Genomic DNA, 25,711 nt, shown 5'->3' on the forward strand with positions numbered 1-25,711 from the left:
AGATATGATACTACATTCTTTTGATTGCATCCTATCAGGTGACACATGATTTCAACATCTGTAATTCAGGGTGTCTGTTAGGCTTCTTCCCTGTAAAGTTATGCTTTTTCACTTTGTAATTTATCCACTTTCTAAGAAGGAGTTCTTTAAGACTGTAAAGTCTTTATTGCAGTCCTTTCAATTTATTTGTTAACTTAATATATCTCTTTGGACTCATTTCTATTTTATTCAATGAGCTATAATTTGGTAATATTATTATATTAAAAGTTGCCCTATTTTAGCCAGTGGGAGGCCCTGTAATTTGACTTCTGTGTCCTTAGTATGTTCCTATCATGTTTGAGAACCTTTTTAAAATGGATCATCTTATGCTTTCCCTCTCCCAATCCTAGCATCTACTGTTTTCCAAGGAGTTCTGCCCTTTTCAATAGAGAAAAGAATATGGAAAAATATCTGGGTACTGGGTGTTCCTGTTGCCCTCTATGAGAGCTGAGGTAAAGAACAGATGCATATATGTGCACACACATTTACATCTATATTGATTTCTATGTCTGTATTTATTCAAATTCTCAAGTTCATTCAGATATCTCCATCTCATTGTTTATTCAAGTTGTCTTTTTTCCTTTGTTTTAATTCCCTATTGAAACTTGGCCCTTTCCCTTAATATACTACTAAATCAACGTGCCTAAATGTTGCCAATTCGTAATCCTTTGCCATGAGATGCAGGCTCTGACTCTACCCATCCGGTGGCCCCCGTGCATGTTCACCCTCACTCCAGCTCTAAAAGCCTGCAGTGCAGGGTTTCCTCAATGGTTGGATGCTGCCATCCTCCACACCCAGGTGGGACTCTGACCTCTCTGGTGGAGCTGCCTCCTCAAGAGCAAGCCCTGCTCACTTTGACTGATGCTGACCCTGTTCCAATCTGTCTCCGTGCAGGGATGCCCTCCTTATTCTACTTGGGATCCTACATTCTGTGATTGGTGGGGTGAGCAGCAGTTGTCCCTAGAACTTTGTAACTAAAAGCCAGAAAAGGAAAGAAGGGAAACAGCTTTTAAAAAGTGTATTTGGCCTTTGGCATTGTGGCATAACAGGTTAAGCCACTGCCTGTGATGCTAGCATCCATAAGGGCACCAGTTCCTGTCCTGGCTGCTCCACTCCCAATTCAGTTTTCTGCTAAATGGCCTGGGAAAAGCAGCAGAAGATGACCTAAATGCTTGGGACCCTGCCACCCATGTGGGAGACACAGATGAAGCTCCTGGCTGCTGGCTTCGATCTGACCAACCCTGGATGTTGTAGTCATTTGGGGAGTAAACCAGCAAATGGAAGATCTTTCTCTCTCTTTTTCTCTCTGTAACTCTAACTCTCAAATAAATTAATAAACCTTTAAAATATACATATATATGTATTTGAATCAACTTATGAATGATGTATTCCTTTCCTGGGACTGTCATAAAAATTGCCACAAACTAACTGACCTAAAACAATAGAAATGTATTGTTTCCTTGTTCGAAGTGTTGTCAGGGCATTGCTCTTTCTAATGGTTCTACAGGATGACCTTTCTTTGTTTCTTCTTAGCTCTTATGCTTTGCAGTCATATCCGCACAGAGCTTATGTCTACGGGTTACCAGCAATATCCTTGACGTTTTTTGGCTTTCAGGCACAAAATTCTAGTCTCTGACTGGATCATCAAATGGCACTCTCCCTGTGTGTCTGCATCTCTTCTTATAAGGACATCAGTCGTATTGGACTAAGCATCCATACTGCTTATTAACTTTACTAATTATAGCCAATCAACAAATTAATTAAGGAATGAGTGACATTTAGAAACCAGCATCTGGATGGTAGGCACACCTGTTGCTTGAACACTTTTTGGAAAAATCACACCTCTCAGGTCTGTTGATACTTAAGTCCTCAGGGTTGTGTTCTGGGTCTTTTTTCTCTTTACCTTAGATTCTTTGATCAGTTTCCATGATTTCATACAATGTATATTTAACAAGTTTCAATGCTATACTACTTCCAAACTAGACCTGACTCCAAAGGTTCAGATTTTATAACATATGTTACCTAAATACTTATACTTGGTTGTTTTACATATTCAGAACCAAATTTCTCCCTTCTCACCTATCTGTGCTCAAAACTATATCTTCTCTCATCTTTCCTGTGATAGGTAGATTAAGTCAGATACCCAGAAACCCAAAACTTAATATAATTGTTGGCTATTTGTAATCCTTTGAGAAATGTCTGTTGAGGTCATTTACCTAATTTAAATATCAGATATTTTTTTTTCTTGCTGTTGAGTTCAGCTGTCAAGGTGCTCCATCTTTCTCTGAATGTTGCTTTTCAATTCAGCAATTCCCTTTTTTACTATAATCAGTGAAGGAGCAAATTGCATTTTTTCATTTAGTGATTATATTTTTATTTATCATATATTTAATTTTTTATTATCACCTGTTCTTTTTCCATTTGTGCTTACTTTTACTTCAGTGTTTCTTATTCATTTCAAATGAATATTATTTCTTCATTTCTATAAAAATTCTGAGCATACTTTCAGGCTTTCCTATATAGCTCATCTTAGTAAATTTATATTTCTGGTTATTGATTTGTTGTGCCTGGTAGTAACATTTCAGTCAATGATAACAGGAATACATTTGTGGTCCCATAAGAGTCTATTATCTTATCTCACTAGTCCAAGTGATCAATTTCAGTTCACAATTGATCACACTGATAGGTCTAAGAGTCAAAGGGATCACACAAACAAGACTAGTGTCTGCTAATACTAACTGATAGAATCAAAAAGGGAGAGAACGATCCAACATGGGAAGCGGGATACACAGCAGACTCATAGAATGGCAGATGTCCTAAACAGCACTCTGGCCTCAAAATCAGCCCTTAAGGCATTCAGATCTGGCTGAAGAGCCCATGAGAGTATTTTAGGCATGGAAAGCCAAGACACTCTGGGGGAAAAAAAAAAGAAGACCTAAATGAAAGATCTCTGCAAGTGAGATCCCAGTGGAAAGAACGGGGCCATCAAAGAAGGAGGTACCTTTCTCTGAAGGGAGGAGAGAACTTCCACTTTGACTAAGACCCTGTCTGAATAAGATCGAAAGCGAACTCAAGAGGTTTCCATAGCCTTGGCAACTCATGACTAGAGCCTAGGGAGATTACTGACACCATAAACAAGAGTGTCAAATTGTTAAGTCAACAACAGGAGTCACTGTGTACTTACTTCTCATGTGGGATCTGTCCTTAATGTGTTGTCCAATGTGAAGTAATGCTATAACTAGTACTCAAACAGTATTTTACACTTTGTGTTTCTGTGTGGGTGCAAACTGATGAAATCTTTACTTAATATATACTAAATCGATCTTCTGTATATAAAGAGAATTGAAAATGAATCTTGATGTGAATGGAATGGGAGAGGGAGCGTGAGATGGGAGGGGTGCGAGTGGGAGGGAAGTTATGGGGGTGGGAAAGCCATTGTAATCCATAAACTGTACTTTGGAAATTTATATTTACTACATAAAAGTTAAAAAAAAAGAGTCTATTGTTACATCTTAACTGTTTCAGGTTTTTTTTTTTTTTTTTTTTGATTACTCTATGATGTTTGGACAAGGACAGAATTGCTTAACACATTTCTCAGGATGCCTTCCTGTCATTAGGTGCCATATGACTGTGTTTTGGAAGTCAGATTCATGGGCTCAATTTGACTGGGTAGTTTTGTTTGTTTATTTTCTACTTTTCGTTCCTATTTTGCTTTGTAGTCATATCCGCACAGAGCTTATGTCTTAGTTCAGAACATGTTTTTACAGTGGTGATTTAGGGCTCCTCTTCTGTACTATTGACAAGACATCTTAAGTCCAACCGCAGAAATTGTCAGTGGCTTGGTTTACTTCCAGGTCATAAAGCTATGCCTATATTGTTTTTCCTCCCTTGTCCTCTCTAAGCTGTAGTCTTAGCAGAACAACTTTCTAAAAGCCTCCTTTTACACATAAGAGGACCCTATTCATGGCACTTACTCAAGTAGTGGGACTGTTGCTGCACCCCCAGTTCATCACTCGTGTGAAACTGTCCAAGTTGACATTCTCCAGCAGGGCCCAAACTCTCTGCAGTCTCTGCCTGATGCAGTCTGTGGAGCCTAGGCAATTTTTTATTTTAAAATTTTTAAAATTTGTTAAAAGCAATTTTAATATTTTAGCACTTCATTTAAATTTTTTATTTATATAGGGGGACAAATTTCATATATACAGGTTTTTTTGTTTTGCTTTGTTTTGCTTTGTTTTTTTTTTGACAGGCAGAGTGGACAGTGAGAGAGAGAGACAGAGAGAAAGGTCTTCCTTCTGTTGGTTCATCCCCCAAATGGCCGCCACGGCCAGTGCACTGCACCGATCCGAAGCCAGGAGCCAGGTGCTTCCTCCTGTTCTCCCATGCAGGTGCAGGGCCCAAGGACCTGGGCCATCCTCCACTGCACTCCTGGGCCACAGCAGAGAGCTAGAATGGAAGAGGAGTAACTGGGACAGAATCCGGCGCCCTGACTGAGACTAGAACCTGGGGTGCCGGAGCCGCAGGTGGAGGATTAGCCTAGTGAGCTGTGGTGCCAGCCGATATACACAGCTTTATGAGCATAATGCTACTTTTCCACCCTCTCTTCCCTCCCTCTCATACTCCCAACCTTCATCCTCCTTCCTTTCTGATTCTGCTTTTAGTTTTTGCAATGACAGATTTTCAGTTTACTTTATATTCATAAGCTTAACCCTCCCACTAAATAAAGAATTAAACAAGCAAGTAGAAAAACCACTGTTCCTCAGGAGTATAGACAAGGGATATAAACACTAATCAAATCTCAAAATGTTAATTTTTTCATATTGAGGACACTCACTACTTTTCATTTTGGCTTCATTTCTGGTCCAAGGTCACATTTACTCGATGATTCAAATCAGATTCTTCATTTACTCATGTATTCATTTACTCTTCTTCTGAAGAAATATTTAAAAAGTGCATAACAAATGCTATATACTTGGCTGGGAAGAGAATATTGGGCTTGGATTCTACTCTAAAGACACAGGGTCTTCGAGGAAAGATAACACAGGTATATTCATTCATAATGAGCATTCTAGAGTATTTACTGTATGTGATGCCCTTTGCATATGTTAATTCATCTAATTCCTATAGCAACAAGATGAGACGAATATAATTATTATACTCTCTTGCTGTTTCCAATTATTTCAGGTAGTGTGGCTGAATCGACTGGGCTGACACAACTTGGTCATGGAGGAACCAGGAGGCCGGCTGGCTGAGAGATCTGAAGAAAGCAAAAGGAACTCAGTTTGAGGTCAGATAAGTGAATGTCAGGACAATGTACTTGGCTCTGATGCAGTGGATGATAAAGAATTTTGAAGGACTTTGGCAAGGGTGTGATCAGAGGTTAAGAATGTTAGTCTTATCTTAGCCTACAAGCCAAGGTGCATCAGAGTGGAAGAGATTCCAGGGAGGAGATTATGAGGCTTTGGTGGCCTGGTTAGCAGGGTGTTCATGAGAATGGAGAATGGAGCAGAAAGCTCTGCATAACAGCCTTTAGTGACAGATTAGAAACAGATGGAAAGGGGAAAGCACTCTATAGGGAAGGGGGTCAGAGGTGCCTGGATGAAGGTTTGGAAGATCTGACGCTTATCAGTGTTTTGCCATTAACTAGCTGGGTGCACACTTGGGCACCACAATTTTCTTCTGTATCTTGTTTTCTTGGTTTCAAATAAGGTGATAAGAGATTAGAGGCTCTAAAGTAAAAGTTGCTACATTCCTCCCCCACACCCCTTTTAAACCAGCAAAGCATTTTCTGGAAGTCTGATTGTCAACATTTGTATATTGGGGTTTATATACACAATTTGCATTCTGGCTTCCCTTGAAAAACTGGAAGATCTGGTAATATCAGCCTCCTGATCTCAGATGACAGCACTATGCTTAATCTTCAGTAACACAGCTAGAATGACCTGATTTGACCCTGTAGGCATTTGAATATTTGTAACCCTGGTCTAGCTGATTGTCAGTTTTCTTCCATTTGCAAGTCATGTGAATCTGTACCTCTCACACATTCTAAGCAAATGGAGTGAGAGCGATGGTAAAAGTAAGAAGTTCATTTGCTTAGAATGTGTGAGAGGTACAGATTCACATGACTTGCGGCTGGTGCCACAAAGGTTAAGAGTTTTGGCCGGCGCCGTGGCTCAATAGGCTAATCCTCCGCCTTGTGGCGCCGGCACACCGGGTTCTAGTCCCGGTTGGGGCACCGGATTCTGTCCCGGTTGCCCCTCTTCCAGGCCAGCTCTCTGCTGTGGCCTGGGAGTGCAGTGGAGGATGGCCCAAGTGCTTGGGCCCTACACCCCATGGGAGACCAGGAGAAGCACCTGGCTCCTGCCATCGGATCAGCACGGTGCGCCGGCCGCGGTGGCCATTGGAGGGTGAACCAATGGCAGGGGAAGACCTTTCTCTCTGTCTCTCTCTCTCTCACCATCCACTCTGCCTGTCAAAAAAAAAAAAAAAAAAGGTTTATTATGTGTACTATTGTTCCAATCCTTTACGTATATTATCTTATTTGATCATCATGATAATCTTTCAACATCAATATTATTTTTCATCATCATCCCCATATTTTAAGTGAGGAATAAAGGCCAATGGTGGTGGTAGAATCAGGATTTGGACCCTACATTTTAACTCTGAGGTTCGATGCTTCTAACAGTTAAGCTTTGAGTGGAAAGTTCAGAAAATTTTGGAAAAAAGTAGTTGTTCCAGCTGTATGAGAGAATGATGATCAGAATATCGTTCAGGTGGTGATGGGGATGAAGATGATCAGGTACTCAGTACTCCAGGCAGAAGAGGGGAATCATCAGCTGTTAGGATTTCCTACGTCAACAGTCAAATCACTGGAAGAAGACACCCAAAATAGCCATAGTATAATGAAGCACTGAAAACAAGAAAGTCCTTGAAAAGAACTGAAGAATTAACTGGGAAACAGAAATGAGTTTGGGGAAGCAGGGTGGGTGGTGTAGAAAAGCCAGACAGGCACCAGCACTCGTCTTCTGCCAGAAAACTGAGTGCAAACTCAGGATCTGGACTGAAGATCAGGCAGGTGAGTGGCTGCTGCACATTGATTAAATCAAGTTTGCGATCTGTGGTCAGTAAACTGTTCTTATACTGATCATCCCGATCACCTCTGGGCTAGGAAGCTACATGGAGGGCTTAATGACTTTTAAATAGCTGACTCAGTAACTATGAATATCTAAAACATGTATTGCATTTTAATAAAATATGAGAAAATTTACCCAAGTCTTCAGGACCTTATAACTTGAAAAACCTTCAATGTGAAACTGTAAGTATGTATTTTTTTCTAAAACATATGTCTAAGCATTATTCCTCTTTGATTATCATAATGTTCATTTCCTTCTTTTCTTTCATTTATGGTTCCTTTATGTATTGGCAAGAAATAATTACAGAAAATTATAAAAGTTACATAGTTAATAAAAATGGAGCAGATAGAGTTCCATAAATGAAAAAAATAGTCTTTTATAATAACTGGACCAATTGAGGTAATATAAAAGAAAAGGCTTACTTGCTATGATTTGGTTTTGGAAAAGTTAATAATAAACTATGTTCAAACTCTATTTGATTTTTCCATTTAGGAAACATTTATTAATGTTTATTTATAATTTTTTTGTGATTTGGATGGAAAGTAGAAGGGAAAAACAAATATGAATAAGACTCAGCACAGACATCAATGAGTTTATAATTGACTCCAGTTACTCAGGCCTGGTGACTGATGGTTTGACTATTTTGAGGTGCATTATACCTACTCCAAAGTGTGAATTGATCCACTGCTCCAAAACGTCTTCTCCTGTTTACCTGATGCGAGTATAGGTTGTATGTTAGATGGAATTAGGCAGAATCTAGGACTAATATCAGATCTCCAGTCTGATAGAGCAAATAACAATTTTCACTCACTTCTTCCAAAGTGGGGAAGATACTTCTTAATTACATTATAAAATTTCTGTTTTTCTAATCAGTTCTTCAACTGGAAAGTGGTTGAATCAGCTCTGCATAAACTGACCCTATTCTCTACTTCCGTTACAACTGCCTTTATAAGTATACACTGTGGAGTGCTTTTAGGGGAGTACTCATGGCTTTGTGCGATGTATTTTTTAAGGACAGGAAAAGGTTAAAACAACTGTGCCCCGGATCTGGAGAGCAGAAATTTGTGAGACAGTGAGCTAACATTTTGGATTATCTCCTTAGACCAAACATTTCCAATTGTGAAAAGCACTAGAATAAGTTGATGGGTCAAGGGGTGCCTTGGCCTAGTTTCTATCTTTGTCCTCGAAGCCACTCCAAATGAATTTCCTCTAAAATCTCTGTAAAAACAATTGGTTTGGTAGGCAAATGCAGCTTCACAACTAGCCCCACAGTACCCTCTTCCAACCAGAATGACTCCTCTAAATGCCCTTACATAAAAATTCTGAAGCAGTCACTGACTAAAATTCATTTCACTGAGGTTTGAAAGCTGTGCTAAGCCCTAGCCTGATCCTATCCTGGCACTATCATTTGAATTTGTCAGGATAAGCAAAACTCTTTATAAGCAAACCTCTTGCAAAGCTTGTACTGGTGAAGTGCAGTGAAGGATGGATTGGTTGAACCAATATGGCTGGGAAGATGAGAAAATGTAAATCTCTGCTGGTGGAAATGGAAGAGTATGAATCTCTGCTCACTCTCTGGTAAAGCTGGACTCGTGTGTGGATACTCACGGGAGGTGGGGCCCAAACTCCAAAATATCTTTTCTTCATTTTGGAGTTTTGCTTTGAGTGAGAGGTGACAATAAACCAGATGTAGCTAGCTCTTACAGGTCAGTAGGTCCCTCTCCTAATTCAGGTTATATCTTCATTCTTGTAGGCTCCTTTCCTGGACCATGTACTTTGGGCAAATAACTCAGTTCATTTCCATGCACATCTTGCCAGAGCTTTTTGCTCCCCTGTGGAAGGGAAGTCCTGGACTGTTTGATTTTGAAGGCTTCTTCCAGCTTTCCAAGTACATGTTTCTGGGTGGGATCCTTCATTAGGTTAGTGAGGTCTAAGGGGATCTGCTGGTGTCCAGAATCAGATGTTTGGATTAGTTATGTCTATCAGAAATGATAAAAGGCTGTCCTGATAAAGGAAAGGAGGCAAATAGGGGACTGGACTGATGTTCCTACTTTAAAGCACTCTTCACATTTTGGTATGCAGAGCGAGGCTCCTTTTGTTGAAAGTGTTCAGAGCGTGTGGGCACCTTTATTTCAAGGGGAACCTTCAATTACACAAGACTAGCAAAGTTGTGGTAAACCCATCATAAGAATCAAAGAAAGTGTGGTTTAAGTCTTAAAGGGTGAAATAGACTGTAACAGATTGACAGACTGAAAGAGTCAGCTTTGTCATTCTTACTTAAAATATGAGCTTTTAAAAATATTTTAATTTATTATACTTTAAAAGATTAAAAATGTTTTTTGATGAATGGTTAATTGCACATATTTATGGGGTACAGTGTGACATTTCCATACTTGTATATAATGTGTATTGATTAAATCAGGATAATTAGCATTTCCTTCTCTCTGTTGTTACTTTATGATTGGAAACTTGAGGCAACCATCTGTTCAGAAAATATATAATAAGTTATTAGGAGGTATAGTCATTGCCCCCTAACCCATGCTATGAAACACAAGGTACCTATTCCTTCTATTTAACTGTGACTTGTTACTTATTCTCCAACTTCTTCCATTCCCATTCCTATCCCTCCCAGCCTGTCCCAATTACTATTCTGTGTTCAGATTGAGGTTTATTAGCTTCTACATATGTGGGATAATGTGATATTTGTCTTTGTGTGTCTGCCTTATTTCATTTAAGATAAAATCCATTAGTTCCATCTATTTTGCTGCAAATGACAGGATTTCATTCTTTTTATGGCAAAATAATATTCCATTGTATATCTATACCATATTTTCTTTAGATATTCATCTGTTGGTGGAGCAAGATCTTTCACCTCTTTTGTCAAATTTACTTCTAAATATTTTTTATTGGCTATGGTGAATAGTGCTGCAATAAACATAGTGGTGTAGATATCTTTTGATGTAATGATTTGTTTCTTTTTAATACATATACTCAGCAGTGGGATTTCTGAATGATATGTCAGGTCTAGTTCTAGTTTTTAAAGGCATATCCATATTGTACTAATTTACATTCCCATCAGTAATTCTGTACAGAGTGTCATAGGTATTTTGGTGGCATTCTATTTAGTATGTAGTGTGGGGCAGTATAGAGATTTTTGGTTGTTGTTCCCAAGTTTTATTCAAGAACTCATACAAAATATTCTGTACAAATGAGTCTTAATCTTCTTCTTTGTCCTGTTTAATCTGGTAATATAATTCGAAACTCTACTGTTAACAACTACATGCAGGCAATCACATAAATTATTTTTCTTTAAATACTTTTTCGTTAGATATTTCAAATACCTGTTAGAAAAAGGCACCTCGGAAGCTCTTGCTCCTTTTGATGGTCATAGTCCCTCCACTGAGATCCCAACTCTTCCATTCACTTTGATTCTTCCTTGGAGAAACTGTTCAAAATTGCCAATATCCATGATTCCATCTTTTACAGTGTGGGTGCAGTCAAGTGTGAGCTTCAGACACTGCTTCTTCCTTCCCCCTTCACCACAGGTTTCTTCATGGGCACCACCATGGAAACAGAGGCAGAAAGGGTAGTGGACACAGGATGGGCATTTTAACAATATTCCTTCTTTCAATCTACGAACATGGAATATCTTTGATTTTTTGTGTCCTCTAATTTCTTTCATCAGTGTTGTAATTTTCGTTGTAAATATCTATCCCTGCTTTTGTTAAAGTTATTCCTAAATGTTTTAACTTTTGTTGCTGCTGTGAATAGGATTGCTTTCTTGATTTCTCTTTCATCAAGTTCATTATTGGTGTCTAAAAATACTACTTTTTTTTTGTATATTGATTTTGTATCCTAAAACATTACTGAAATTTGTTAATCAGTTCTAATAGAGTTTTGTCAGAATATGTAGGCTTTTCCACATATAAAATTATGTCGTCTGTAGACATAAAAATTTTGACTTCCTACTTTCCATTTGAATGACCTTTATTTCTCTTTCTTAATTGCTCTTGCTAATATTTCTAATACTGTACTGAGCAAGAGTGGTGAAAGTGAACCTCCTTGACTGGTTCCAGGTCTTAATATGATACTGGATGTTAGTTTGTCCTATATATCCTTTATTTCTTATTCTTTCTATGTCTAAATAGTTGAGAGTTTATCATGAAGGCATGTTGAATCATAAAATGCTTTCATTGCATCTATTTGGATGGTCATATTTTTTTCTTCTTCAGTCTATTGATGTGGCTTATCATGTTTATTTTGTTTGAAAATATTATCTATCTATGCATTGCTGAGATTGATCCTACTTGATCATGGTTTATGATCTTTAAAGTGCTATTGAATTCAGTTTGTTAATATTTTGTTATGGAGAGAATAAGATGGTAGAGTAGGGAGGAAGCTCGCTGCTCAAGTTTAGGAGATGATAGTTTACAAAAAAGTGGAAAGAGTGTAGTCTCAGAGAAGAGTTAGAGAGAAAACTCTTCGTAAATTGGAGGAACACAGTGGACCTATGTGGAGGGTGAAGATGCAAACAATGTAGGACCCCAGCAGTTGAGAACCTCTGCACCAGCATTGGAGAGCAAGGTGAGGTCAGACTGCAGTAGCCTAAGGCAGTGGAGAAAAAGTTGCAGGAAGAGCCTAGAGGGAATCTGTTTTGGAGCCCCATGGGGGATAGTGTACCTACCAAACGAGAGGAGAAGAAATAAAGAGGGGGGGCACATTGTCTCTCCCCCGAATCATCCCGCGGAGGCATCCTGTAACAAGCTGACAGAAAGCGGGTGCCATTTGGGATATATTTAACAGCTGCATCAGTTCATGTTTGTACCCAGCAACCAGCCAGGCGGAGACTCCTGAGTCTGGTGGGGAGAATAGACAGGGTTTGGTGCTTGTGACTGTGGGAGGATTGTGTACCAGGACTGTGAGAACACTGAGGCTACGTGGGAGGACTCAGGGTGTGGCTGGGACATTGGGCAGGCACTGTGGGAGGCTCCACAGGATCAGGGCTCGCTGGTTACCTGGCAAGAGACATTGCTAGTGAATCTGAGTTTATACTGAGGACTGCACAGATCCTTTGTGTGGTCCTTGTCACAGAGTGGATGAATAATGTACTCACTGGGGCTAGCCCCCAGGCATGGGTCTCCCTTGAGGAGAGGAGGTCAGCTGAATCTATGCCAACAGACAAAAATAAAACTCCCCTCTGATTAAAAAAAAAAAATAAGATTTACCACACCAAACCTGGGTGTGTCACTTCAGACACACCCTTCACCCTGGAACACTGAACAGAGTTCCCTGGCCACTCCTACCACATGCTTCCAGTTATTAACCTGAAAGCAGACACTCCACTAATCCATTCAGACAGAGTCCAAAGGTAAAAGCTGCCACAGCAAAAAAAAAAAAAAAAAATCAAAGAAGAAACCAACGAGTATCCTCACAAATGCTGAATAACAAATGCACAATCCAAGAAACAAGAACAAGGAAGAAAACATGACACCCCCAAAAGAACACAATACTTCAATACTAGATTATGAAGATGATGAGACTGAAGAAATGCCAGAAATGGAATTCAAAAAATTGACCATAGGATTACTTAGAAGTAATCAGAAGCAAATGCAAGAACCAATGAAATCCATACTTGACATAAAAGAAAATTTCTCCCACAAAATTGAGATCCTAAAGATAAATAAAAATGAAATCTTGGAAATAAAGAATTCAATAGAACATATAAAAATACCATGGAGAGCCTTAACAACAGAACCAATGAAGCAGAAGAAAGAATATCTAACTTAGAAGACAAAGCACAGGAAATCACACAGTCAGACCAAACACAAGATGAAGAAATTAGTAAACGAAAAAACACTGTTTGGAATCTACAGGATACTATCAAACAACCCAACATACAGGTTCTAGGAGTTCCTGAAGGCATGGAAAGAGAGAAAGGATTAGAAATCTTTTTTTAGTGAAACAATAACAGAAAATTTCTCCAATTTGGAGAAAGAAAGGGGTATCCAAGTACAGGAAGCACATAGAACTCCTAATAGACATGACCAGAAAAGATCTTCACCATGACACATTGTGATCAAACTCTTCACAATAAAGATTCTAAAATGTGCACAAGAGAAATGCCAGATTACCTTTAGAAGATCTCCAATTAGAATCATAGTGGACTTCTCAGTAGAAACCCTATAGGCTCAGAGAGAATGACTAGATATAGTCCAAATTTTAAGATTAAAGAACTGTCAACCCAGAATACTATACCTTGCAAAACTCTTATTTATGAATGAAGGTGAAATAAAGACTTTCCATGACAAACAGAATCTGAAAGAATTTGTCATCACTTGTCCAGGCCCACAGAAGGTGCTTAAGGATGTGCTGCACACAGAAACACAGAAACATGGTCATCACTACAGAAGAAGGTAAAGGAAGGAAAGCTCAGTAAAAGTACAAAAGAAATCCAAAGTAAAAAATAGGAATATTTTTGGAAAAATGGCAGGGCAAAATCATTACTTATCAATGCTCACCTTGAATGTAAATGGCTTTAAATCTCCACTTAAAAGACACAGACTCACTGAATGGATTAAAAAAAAACAAAACCCAAGTACTTGGGCCATCTTCTGCTGCTTTCCCAGGGCTCACTAGCAGGTTGCTGAATTGGAAGCAGAGCAACTGGGGCTTGAAGTGGTGCCCATATGGGATGACGGCATCATGGGTGGCACATCTACCTGCCAGGCTACAATGCCGGCCCCTTAATGGTCATACTTTTGCCTCTATTATAAGACTCTTTAAAAAATTGTTTTTTTTTTTTTTATTTGAAAGGCAGAGTTTCAGAGTCAGTGAGAGCTTGAACTTACATTCACTGGTTCACTCCTACAACAGTGAGGGCTGGAACTCCACACTTGAACCAGAGCTCATTTGGGATGCCAGTGTTGCAGGCAGCAGCTTAAACTGCCAAGCCACAAACAAGCCACTATTTTTTTTTTTAAGATTGATTTATTTATTTGAAAGTCAGAGTTACAAAGAGAGAGAAGGAGAGGCAGTGAGAGAGAAGTCTTCTATCCGCTGGTTCACTCCCTACTTGGCCACAACAGTCAGAGCTATGCTGATCTGAAGCCAGGAGCCAGGAGCTTCTTCCGGGTCTCCCATATGGGTGCAGGGGCCCAAGGACTTGGGCCATCTTCTACTGCTTTCCCAGGCCATAGTAGAGAGCTGGATCGGAAGTGGAGCAGCCGGGTCTCAAACCAGCGCCCATATGGGATGCTGGCACTGCAGGCCAGGGCGTTAACCCACTGCACCACAGAGCCGGCCCCACAAGCCACTTCTGTAAGATTCTCTATACTATTGCTTGTAGCTGCAGGATATGGAGGGTACCTTATCTAGGTCCTATCAAAAGAACACAGGTGAAATTTAAACCTCAAAAAACTTTAAAAACACAGGTTGTTTTTAATTCCTTTTCAGGCATTTCATAAATTTCCTTCAAATTAGGCTTTCTGGAGAGCTCTTGTGTCCTTTTGGAGGTATCATTCTTTCTTGCTTCTACATGTATCTTGTGTTGCTATGTTGATGTCTGCACATATGGTGTGGCAGTTACTTCTTCTTTAAGAGTTGCGTTATTTGGGAAATACTTTTTAGTTGTGAGGTGGGGACTTACTTGCTTTGGCTTCAGTTTTAGGTGAGCTCAGAATTATTGTCTCCATGTGATTTCTTCAGCTGTAATCAATGTCAGCAGTGTCCACATGTGCTGCAATTGTGGAGAGTACAATTCATGGCTATTGTGGTGTGGGTTTGTAATAGACATGAGCTGCCAAAGGTGTGTGTCCTCAGGCCCCACTGAGCTGAGTGCTGACCACACTGGGGTTTGTAGTGGCAATAATCATTTTCCTGGTACTGCAGGACACATAAGGGACTATCCCCAGATCTTGCCAGGTAATCATGGGTGACATCAGTGTTTGTAGCATGTACAGACCATGACCGTGGAGCTGTGATGGGTGGATGTGGGTGATGCTGCAGTTTGTGACACCAATGGCCACAGTCCAAGCACTGGGAATGCAGAGGGGAACTTACCTAGGTCCCACTGTGTACATACAGGTTATATTGGGGATTGTGCACTGGTAGCCACAGACCCAGAGTTGTAGAATGCAGATGGGGATTCCCCCATGTTGCATGAGGTGAGCACAAGCAACTCTGGGGGATATAGCCCGAACACCCACTGTTCCAGAGCTAGAGGATATGGTGGGGATATTCTCCAGGCCATTCTGGGTAAGCACGAGTAATGCTGGACCTTAGCTGCAGAGCACAGAGGCACACAGGTTTGTCACTGGGGCTTGTTCCAGGAACTCTGAGCCATGACATTCAGGAAAGGACTTCTCCAGGTCCCACAGAGACTTGTGTACTGGCCATGGACAACACGAAAGCTGGAGACACAGAAGGGAACTTCCCCAGGTCCTGCGGAGGAAACCAACCTGACTCAGTCTTGTAGGTAGCAATCCTGCAACTGTGGGAGGCAGAGGAACCTGTCTTCTGCCCTGGGAGCCACAATGAGTCTGGGAGTCTCTGGTGACAACTGGGGCTGCCTAGTGACTCCTAAGACAGAATGGAATGGAGCAGCGGCTGTGCTTTAGCAGCTTGGGTTCTTGAAGCTCAGTGTGTGTGTGTTGGGTGGGGGGGCAGTGTGGTTTCCTTATTTGGTGCAGAGCAGTCACTTGGACTGCAGTCAGCTTTCCAGGCTGGATTTAGAGCCTGCGAGGACGGTGGAATTCTTATTGCTGTTCTGCAGTGACGGTGGGGGTTGTTGAGCTGCCCTGCTTACCTTTTCCTGGCCAGGTGGAGCTCTGCCAAGGTGGGGAGCGGGTGCAGGAGTTACAGTTTGCATTGTTCATCTCTCTGTGCTGGCTTTGAGTCTCTTTACCCTCTAGGGTTTGGTCACTTCTTTGTTGTTGCTCTCCGTCACTCAATCTCCTGCAAATGTGATCCTTTTCTTTTTGTTTGTTTTCTTGATTCTTCTCTGTGGCAGAGGAGTGCAGGGCACCTCTGTTCAGCCATCTTGGATCTTCCCACAAATATAAGTTTTTAAAATTGTTCATATAAGCAAGCTTTCTTTTTTAAAATTTCTGAGAAATAAGAAATTTCATACATAAAATCCTGAAAATTAAGGTGGTTAAAGCCCTTCATTTACATCTTAAATGTTTCTGTACTCCAGTCATGTTAAATCAAGGATATGTAACTAATATTGTGAGAATATGGCGATGGGATGGAGGAGGAAATTGTATATAAATTTTAGAGGCATTGTAATTAATAGAAGGAAATACACAAGCCATTTTCATGTAATCAAATACACATGAACAGTTTCCCCTTGCATCATGGGTATGGATCTGAAGGCAACATGGAACAGCAAAGGAGCCAAATTTATTTTTTTTTCTTTTTCGCATATGAGGAACATGTGGAATTAAGTATATAGAATGTACATTTGAAAATTAAATAACTATCTCAATAAGTCAATATTCAACTCTTGGAGGGCAAAGGAAGTTTTCTTCATTTTTGTTATTAGTATTTCCAACAGTACTTTCTTCTTAGGACATCTGGTTCATTTTGAGAGAGGAAACAAAAGTTTTACCTCATACAACAGTTGGGAAAAGGCTTACCTTTGCTTGAATTTGAGGAAGAATTCATCATTTTTAGAAGGTAGCAATAAACCACAAATGAAAACCAGATCATTTATGGAGTGTAGTTGGAGTTACTCTTTTAACAAATATTTATTCTTCCATTCCAATATGTTGGATAAAACACCAGATCTAAGATAGCTAAGAAGAGAAGACACTCTTACCCAAAGGGAATATTTCATCAAGTAGGTGAGATTCAAAAAAAAAAAAATGGTGACAAAGACAAAGAGTAATACAAAGATTTTTCTGTGTCATGTAAATTGTCCAGGGAGATATTATTTTTGGCTGATGGAATTAATTGAATCCCTATTACATGGTAAGTACTTTAAAAATCATTTTTCTCACATGGTGGCATTATTATTCCTGCCAGAGGATGGAACTTAGGCCCAGAAAGGTCTGCGTGTGAAAAATGCAGAACTGCCACTTTGTGCTAGATACGAGGTAGGCATTTGTCTTCCTTCAAGGTCTGCAATATTTTAATAGCCACATGATACCTTTCAAGATGAGTGGAGGCTCAGGCTTGCGGTAACACTGGAGCTGGACCTTGACAGCATTTATTTTGCTGGGATCCTATAAAGATGTCTCTTGGAGTGAGTCCCTGAGGCCATATCAGTATTCTGCCTTCCCCCATCTCCTCATTGACCCATCCTAAGCCACATCACTTGGAGTCCTCTCTTGGGAATTCTCAAACAGTATTTTAAGGAGTAGAAATGATTAGTCTTAAGGTGTGGGAACCATGGAAACTGTGCTTGAAATCATCTACCACATCCCTCCCATAACACATGGAAAAAAGCTGGACTATAATAGAGAAAATAATGCTTAAGTGCCAAGAAGAACACAGATAAGAATGAAAATAAAAGAACTAGACAGCACTGTTTCCAGGTTTTCAGATGGCCCAACTCTATTCCTTTCACTGCTCCCATGGGAAATATCACAGAATCTTTCCATTGCCTTTGTCTAACTTGCGATCAAAAAGTGAATAATGTGATGAAGTGGCCTTTGAAGGTCATATAGATAATATAAACAAAACAAAAGAAGGGGAGGGGAAAGGAGATGTACAGGAGAAAGTCTCAGTTTGGATTTCCCGGGAGGTGAAGCCTAAGGCAAATATGTAGGCATTAACACTATTAGAGAGTGCAAGTCTAGGAAGCAGGGTAAGGGGGAAGGGAAGTGAGAAAGGAAGGGGGGATGGACATCTTGAGAAGGTATTATTGAGCTAGCCAGGCTTCACAGTTAAATACAAGAGGTTTCTCCAACAGTGGGAGGGGAGGGATTTACCTCTTGATTCCCATCTCCTCATGATCAAAGCTTTACCTGGGAAGATATGAATTCCCTTGTCCTCTGAGCTGTCCCACATGGTTGGTTGGGGGATCCTATATTAGCAGCAACAGGGAAGCCTTGAGCAGAAGAGACATGCACGGTGCAAGGCAGAAGTAAGGTGCCGTTGTGTTGTGCCTGCATGGAACTGGTCAGAGTTCATTCAGAATTGTTAACAGTACAAGAATTAGATGTTAATTCAAGTAAGGTACATAGAAAAAGGGCAGCTAGTTATCATGAACATTAGGAAGACAGTAACTACTGTTTGCTGCTACTATTACTACTACTATTATTAAAGGTCTTAGAAGGGGCCAGCGCCATGGCTCACTTGGTTAATCCTCTGCCTGCGGCGCTGGCATCCCATCTGGGCGCCAGGTTCTAGTCCCAGTTGCTCCTCTTCCAGTCTAGCTCTCTGCTGTGGCCTGGGAGTGCAGTGGAGGATGGCCCAAGTGCTTGGGCCCCATCGCCTGGGAGACCAGGAGAAAACACCTGGCTCCTGGCTTCAGATCAGTGCTGCACGCGGGCCGTAGCACCGTTTGGGGGGTGAACCATGGAAGGAAGACCTTTATTTCTGTCTCTCTCTCTCTCTCACTAATAACTATTTGTCAATTAAAAAAAAACAAGGTCTTAGAAAAAGAGTAATGACTTCATAAGGGCACGTGGAGTAGGTAAGAATAGAAAAGGAAGTGGAGTTTGGGTGACCAGTTGGGTCCTGGAGCACACATTGGAGTTTGCTGGATGACTTATTCAGGTTATTGAAATCGTTCAGGTGAGTTGGATCATAAAGCAGGTTGGCATATTTTTAAAAAACACATGACCCTCTAAGTCTGTCTTTTGTCTCTCTAAGTCTGTCTTTTGTCTCCCCCCCTTTTTTTTGAGGTGAAAATCCTCTGATGGGTTTAGAAAACAATTTTTTTTAGGATTTATTATTATTTATGTATTTGAAAGGCAGTTACAGAGATAGAGACAGAAATCTTCCATCTACTGATTTACTCCCCAAATAGCTGCAATGGCCAGGCCAAGGCCAAGAGTCCAGAACTTCCTTTGGCTCTCCCATGTGGATACAGGGGCCCAACCACTTGGGCCATCCCCTGCTGCTTTCACAGACACATTAGCAGAGAGCTGGATAGGAAGTGGAGCAGCCGGGTCTCAAACCGGCACCCAAACGGGATACCAGCTTCACAGGTAGCAGCTTAACCCGCAACTCCATCACACTGGTCCCATAAAACTTTTTATACCCAAAGAAGAGTAGAGCAAATATAAATGGCAACTGATTCTTGGTGTGGGTGTCAAGAAGACAATAGGGAGAAGTAGGGTCTGAGTGCAAAGTCACAACTATTCCTCTGCTGTGGCTGATTGATAATATAAGAGAAATCAGGCCAAATGTTGCTAGATCTTCTGACTTTTGAAGAGCAGCTGAAATCCTGAGACCTGTATGTAATCATCCACATTTTAAAAAATCAATTTTTTTCTGAAACTTAAGTGAATTAAAGACAAAATAGTATAGTCCTCTTCTAAGCCAAGATTGCTCATTTGCCATCTCAGAAGCCAGAGTAGAATGTCCCAGAATGCAGAGCCATAGCTTATTGGTATTTGTGTACTTCAAATTAATAATAGCACTTCAGTGGCCTAGATATCAATAATATGATCCTTCCCTTATAACCTAAGTAGGAGATAGGCACATGAACATAATGCAATGTGATAACTACAGTGACAGAGCTGTGTCCAAAGTATGAGAGCCTCCATCCAATAGGACTTCTTGGAGGAGGTGACATAGCATTGTTAGGTGGTAGTTGAAGCAATCCTAAGAAGATCAGGTATTTTTTAAATTCAGTATTTGCTTTAACTACCATTGAGCACAGTTAAAACATGTTTAAAATTAAGAAAAACATAGTACATCTTTGCCCTATTCAGTTTCATCGTATGAAAAACAGGGAATACATACATATTGCCACTTTGGAGTGAAAGCATTTGGGGAAACAGAGAAAGCTTGCTTGCCAAAAGGAGAAATATTTTATTTCCTTAGAAATATCCCACAGGAACATTTTTTCAAAGTTACAAGAGTGCATATTCAACCAAAATTAAGTGACATCAACATTGTATTTATTCTCTTCTTCGCTACTCAGCTTTGGAAAATGGGGCTGGTCTTTACCATCAGATAAGACTGCTTTTTTTTAGTAAGAGACACAGATTTTATCTTCAAGAGACAAGAAAGAACTTTGATATGCATATTCAACAGTGAACTAATTGTATCTTATAAAAACACCCTTGAAAATCTTTCAGAGGTATGGTTGCCTTTGAGGATCTTCAAAATCTTTCAGGGATCTGAAATTCTACTTTCTTTTTCTTTTCTATGTAAAAGGCAATATTTTGTTCTTCATGCAGATATTTTCCATTGAAAAGGAACTTGAATAAATGTGTATTGACAGATTAATTTCCTGAGCATTTTATCAGTTGCTAACATGTGCAACATGGAGAATCAGAAATGCAAGGATCACCCTGTGTTAAAAAAGCTCATCAGGATAGTATATTTTAAGAGGAGCCACTTGCCTTGATGGGAAGACATGCTCTCAAGGACTGGGAAGCTGCTCGTGCGTTCCTCAGTCCCTCGCATAATTCTGGCTCCAACAGCTAGTAATTGATACCATATAATATTAATGGTTCTGGCTTTGGACAACTCATAATTATAATAAACCAGATGGGACATGGAGTGAAGTTAGTTTTGAACCATTTAGAAGGGTAAAAGGATTTTAAAGCAGCTTGATGTTATAAATGAGTCTACAGATGAGATGTTTAAGATGATAAAAAAGGAGGAACAATCTGTTCTCAAACACTTTAGAAGTATGGGCTTAAATAAACAGATGAGCTGTGTGCAAATTATTTAAACCTGTGTTGAATGCTGTCCTATCTGGAGCAAATCTGTAAGGTTATTCAGTGGCATTCTGTTTTTATCGCCTTATACATCTTTATTTGAAAATACTTGGCTTAAAATGTCACTAGTAAAGAATAAAATTACTTTTAATAAAGCACTCTTTAATCTTTTCTATTCTTTCATCAAAAGAATCTAAAGCAGTTTATTTTCAAAATAGTATTTGTAAATTATTTTGAATAGCTTTATTTATCTTTTTATTAGACTTACCTCTTTCTAAATGTATGATTTTGAGGATTTGTTTTTTTAATTTAATATGTTTAGAATCCAGCCCAGCAGCCTCTGACAAACTATGGCCAAGTAGAATAGAGGAGGGTATGGAGCTGGAATCAGACCAAACATTTGGCCTCTGCAAAGAGCTGGTGGCAGGGACTGTGTCATATCAACCTGACAAGCAAGTTAGAGCAGCCAAAACAGCATGGCAGAGGAAAACTGAAGCACAAGATGTTCGAGAGGACATCGTGGGAGATTTGTAGGGCAAAGAAAGAAGAAATCAAAGGATGTTTGATGGTCAGAATCTCACACACTTTAGCTTCTGAGAAGCTAGTCAATAGACCCTAAGACCCAAATCTCCAGTAAAGAATGGGAAAAAATAAGGCAAGAATCAGTGCTAAATTGCACAAGTAAGAAGGGTGCTAAGATGAAAGACTAAGGAAGCTGAAACAAGGCAGAAAATGTAGAGCTATAGAGCTATGACACATGTGGAGTGAATGTTTGTGCTCCTCAGTTTCCATACCCTTTTTTTTCCCCTACCTCAGGTCTTCATTTGGAACTGACACATAGTGATCACTGAATTGATTCTACCCACCTCTGGGTGAGCCATACAAGGCATCGGCCAATCAGTCTATTGCCCATGACTTAAGCTGGATCAATCATCAAGGACCTCAAGACTTCTGCTAAGGCTTCTGAAATGAGAATGCTTTCTTTTGTCTCCAATAGTACTGAAACCAGTTGTGGTATGAGAAGGGGAACCATTTTGAGGAACAAGCTGACACAAAGAAGATGGGCAAGATTGGAAATTGGTAGTGAAATGAAGACAATACCCTGAGGATTTAATAAACCATGGAATATGATGCCTGCAAACAGCATTACCTCTGGATTTTTAACTTGACTGCCAATGTATTCTTTATATTTTATGCAGCCATTTGCTCTGGGTTTTCTGTCATTTGTGTTTGAAGGCAACTTATATGTTAGATGTTGCTTAGAAATAATGAAGAAGCTCAGTTGTTGAAAGATGATTTGTGGGGGCCAGCACTGTGGCATAGTGGGTAAAGCCTCCGCCTGCAGTGCCGGCATCCATATGGGTGCAGGTTCAAGTCCTGGATGCTCCACTTCCAATCCAGCTCTCTGTGATGGCCTGGGAAAGCAGTAAAAGATGGCCCAAGTCCTTGGGCCTCTGTACCCACGTAGGAGACCTGGAGGAAGCATCTGGCTTCTGGCTTCAGAATGGCACAGCTCTCCGACCGTTGTAGCCAATTGGAGAGTGAACTAATGAATCGAAGACCTCTCTCTCTCTCTGCCTCTTCTCTCTCTGTGTAACTCTTTCAAATAAATAAATAAATCTTTTAAAAAAAGAATGGAAATGCACAGCACTATACTATTTACATATGTTATAAAATGGAAGACCTCTCTCTCTGCCTCCTCTGTGTAACCTTGACTTTCAAATAAAAATAAATCTTTTAAGGCCGGCGCCGTGGCTCAATAGGCTAATCCTCCACCTTGCGGCGCCGGCACACCGGGTTCTAGTCCCGGTCGGGGCGCCGGATTCTGTCCCGGTTGCCCCTCTTCCAGGCCAGCTCTCTGCTATGGCCAGGGAGTGCAGTGGAGGATGGCCCAGGTGCTTGGGCCCTGCACCCCATGGGAGACCAGGAAAAGCACCTGGATCCTGGCTCCTGCCATCGGATCAGCGCGGTGCGCCGGCCGCAGCGGCGGCCATTGGAGGGTGAACCAACGGCAAAGGAAGACCTTTCTCTCTCTGTCTCTCTCTCTCACTGTCCACTCTGCCTGTCAAAAAAAAAAAAAAAAAAAAAATCTTTTAAAAAAGTATTTATTCTACTCTTTCAAAGAGATGGTACTTTTTTTGTTTATTATTATATAATAAATATATATTTATATTTTATAACTAAATATATTTATAAATATGTTTAATTATAAATATATATCATATAATATATATTACATATTCAATAATACTTATAGTTAAATATATTATATACATAATTCATATATTATATAATATTTATATAGTAAATATATTTTAAAATAAAATATATTTATATTTTAATACAAATATTAAATTTAATAATACAATATTTAATAATACAAGTATTAAATTTAATACAAGTATCTAATACAAGTATTATTTGGCAAACTGAATAGTTGAGCTGGTTGTCTTGCTTTGGGTTTTCCCAAATTGGCTTTGATACAAGGACATGGGTGAAAATGGTTTATTTGGGTTGTGAATTCAGGCAGTCGCCTGAGGTACTAGGGTTGGAGTTCGGGAAATGGAGAAGAAGCAATAAGAGTTATGTTAATAATCCAGTTACCACTGTAGGCAACTGGAATTCAGTCCTGGCGAGGACATTCTGAGAAATCATGTTCAACATGCCTCAGAATTGTCCTGCTGGCCAATGGGAAGGCTAGGATTTAATCTACCATGTCCCACCTCCTTGAGTGAGAATTGACTCTGTCTTGACAGGTTGACTTGCCTACACTTTGTATCATGTTTGTCTGTAGTTGTACACGCTCCCCTTGTGCGGAGTCCTCAGATGGAAAAGCAGGGAGAGCCAAGAACCCGAGGTAAGAAGCTACCAGTGGTGCCAGGAACAACTTACCACAATGACAGGTGAGTTCAGAGGCAGGACAGGAGTGGGGCACACATCAAAATTATTCACCACACGGTAGTCAGGACATCTGCCGTTCTTACCTGGCCATCATCTCTCACTTCCTTGGGTCATGGCATGTCCTCTTGTTTTTGGTGACCTGATACTGTCTGACTCAATGCATTTCTGGAGTGTCTGCAAGTCAAAAACTAGATTCTATGAGACTTCCTTAGGATTTCATACTGGAGAAAGAGAAGCTACCTCTTTTCTCTGAGTTCAACTTACTGAAATAAGTAAGTAATAATAAACTTACTGAAATAAGTAATAATAAACTTGGAGTTATCTAATGTTATGCCTCTCCTTCCCCTGTGACAAAAAGGAAGCATATACAGTAGAAGAGAATTAAGCCAATACATGCAGAGAGAAGCAAAACCAAGGAATAGTGAAAACCATAGAGACTGGGTTGGAGTTTTAGAGGCAGTTTTTCCTGGAGGTTCATTCACCGAGTCTCAGGAGGAAATCTACCCCAAACCCAATTTTTTTTCTTTGCCTATGGTAAAGTGTATTCTCTCATTTAAAACCAAAATAATATTAACCAATATACTTGCTTTCATATACAGTTTATATACAGCTTATATTTCATATAGTTTATACATTGTGACTCATAGTTGACCTAGAACAACTATTATTTTCTAGGGGGCTGAAATTCCCAAATAAACCGTAGATACCTCATCTACACTAATGGACAAGTAACAGTAGGGGAGCATATAATGATCTTATCTATGTTCTAGGATAGAAGAAAAGTGATACAAATATTATATTTGTCTAGAGAAGTCTAGAGAAGAGCAAAATCTCTTTTAAAAATGTTTAATTTACTTATTTGAGAGACAGAGCTACAGACAGAGAGGGAGAGACAGAGAGAAAGGTCTTCCATCCGTTGGTTCACTCCCCAAATGTCTGCAATGGCCAGAGCTGGGCTGAACTGAAGCCAGGAGCCAGGAGCTTCTTCCAAGTCTCCAAGGTGCAGGGGCCCAAGCCGTGGGCCATCTTTCAGTGGTCTCCCAGGACATAAGCATAGAGTTGGATCAGAAGAGGAGCAGCAGTGCCTGTATGGGATGCCAATACAAGTGGAGGCTTAGCTTACTACCCCACAGTACCAGCCCTGAGCAAAATCTTTTTTAAAGATCTTAATTCTGGGGGCCAGCACTATGGCATAGCCAGTAAAGCTGCTACCTGTAGTGCCAGCATCCCATATGGCTGCCAGTTCAAGTCCTGGCTGCTCCACTTCTGATCCAGCTCAGCTATGGCCTGGACCTGCACCCATGTGGGAGACCTGGATGAAGCTCCTGGCTCCTAGCTTTGGATTGGCGCAGCTCTGGACATTGCAGCCATTTGGGGGGTGGGCCAGTGGATGGAGGACCTCTCTCCTTATCTCTCTGCCTTTACCTTTGTAATTCTGCCTTTCAGGTAAATTAAAAAAAATCTTTTTTTAAAAAAATTCCAATTCTAGTGCATATAACGGTAGGTTTTAAGTGCAAGTTTTATTTCTAACATCAAAGCACACAGCGACTGTAGCAGGAGGAGTTCATCATTACAAGCTGTGTCCTTGACCTTTTCTGTTCTACATATTTTTTAAAAGTTCTATTATGTATTTATTATCTTCATTATTAAGTAGTACTTTACAATGACATCTTAAACATTCCTGTTTGTTTCCCTCTCAATCTCTCTTTGCTTCAGCCACTAGAAACAAATCAAAAAAGAGCTTGATGACATTATTACCTACTTTTATTATTTGTCTTAGAAAATTCCTATACTCCT

The 25,711-nt window shown here is 40.1% G+C and overlaps 1 long non-coding RNA gene and 1 pseudogene across 2 annotated transcripts in view; one reads left to right on the forward strand and one right to left on the reverse strand.

Annotated features, from left to right (window-relative positions):
* Positions 1 to 22,723, forward strand: part of LOC103350422 (uncharacterized) — a 38,823-nt gene extending 16,100 nt beyond the window's left edge. For both annotated transcript variants that reach the window (XR_011388109.1, XR_011388110.1), the window contains exons 2-3: positions 5,224 to 5,326; positions 21,830 to 22,723. This is a non-coding gene — a long non-coding RNA (uncharacterized lncRNA). The remainder of the gene's footprint in view (positions 1 to 5,223; positions 5,327 to 21,829) is intronic.
* Positions 10,388 to 10,916, reverse strand: LOC138849433 (large ribosomal subunit protein eL22-like; annotated as a pseudogene).
* Positions 22,724 to 25,711: the final 2,988 nt, after the last annotated feature.

The sequence above is a fragment of the Oryctolagus cuniculus genome, chromosome 4 (genome assembly GCF_964237555.1).
Source record: "Oryctolagus cuniculus chromosome 4, mOryCun1.1, whole genome shotgun sequence".
Taxonomy (NCBI): Eukaryota; Metazoa; Chordata; class Mammalia; order Lagomorpha; family Leporidae; genus Oryctolagus; species Oryctolagus cuniculus.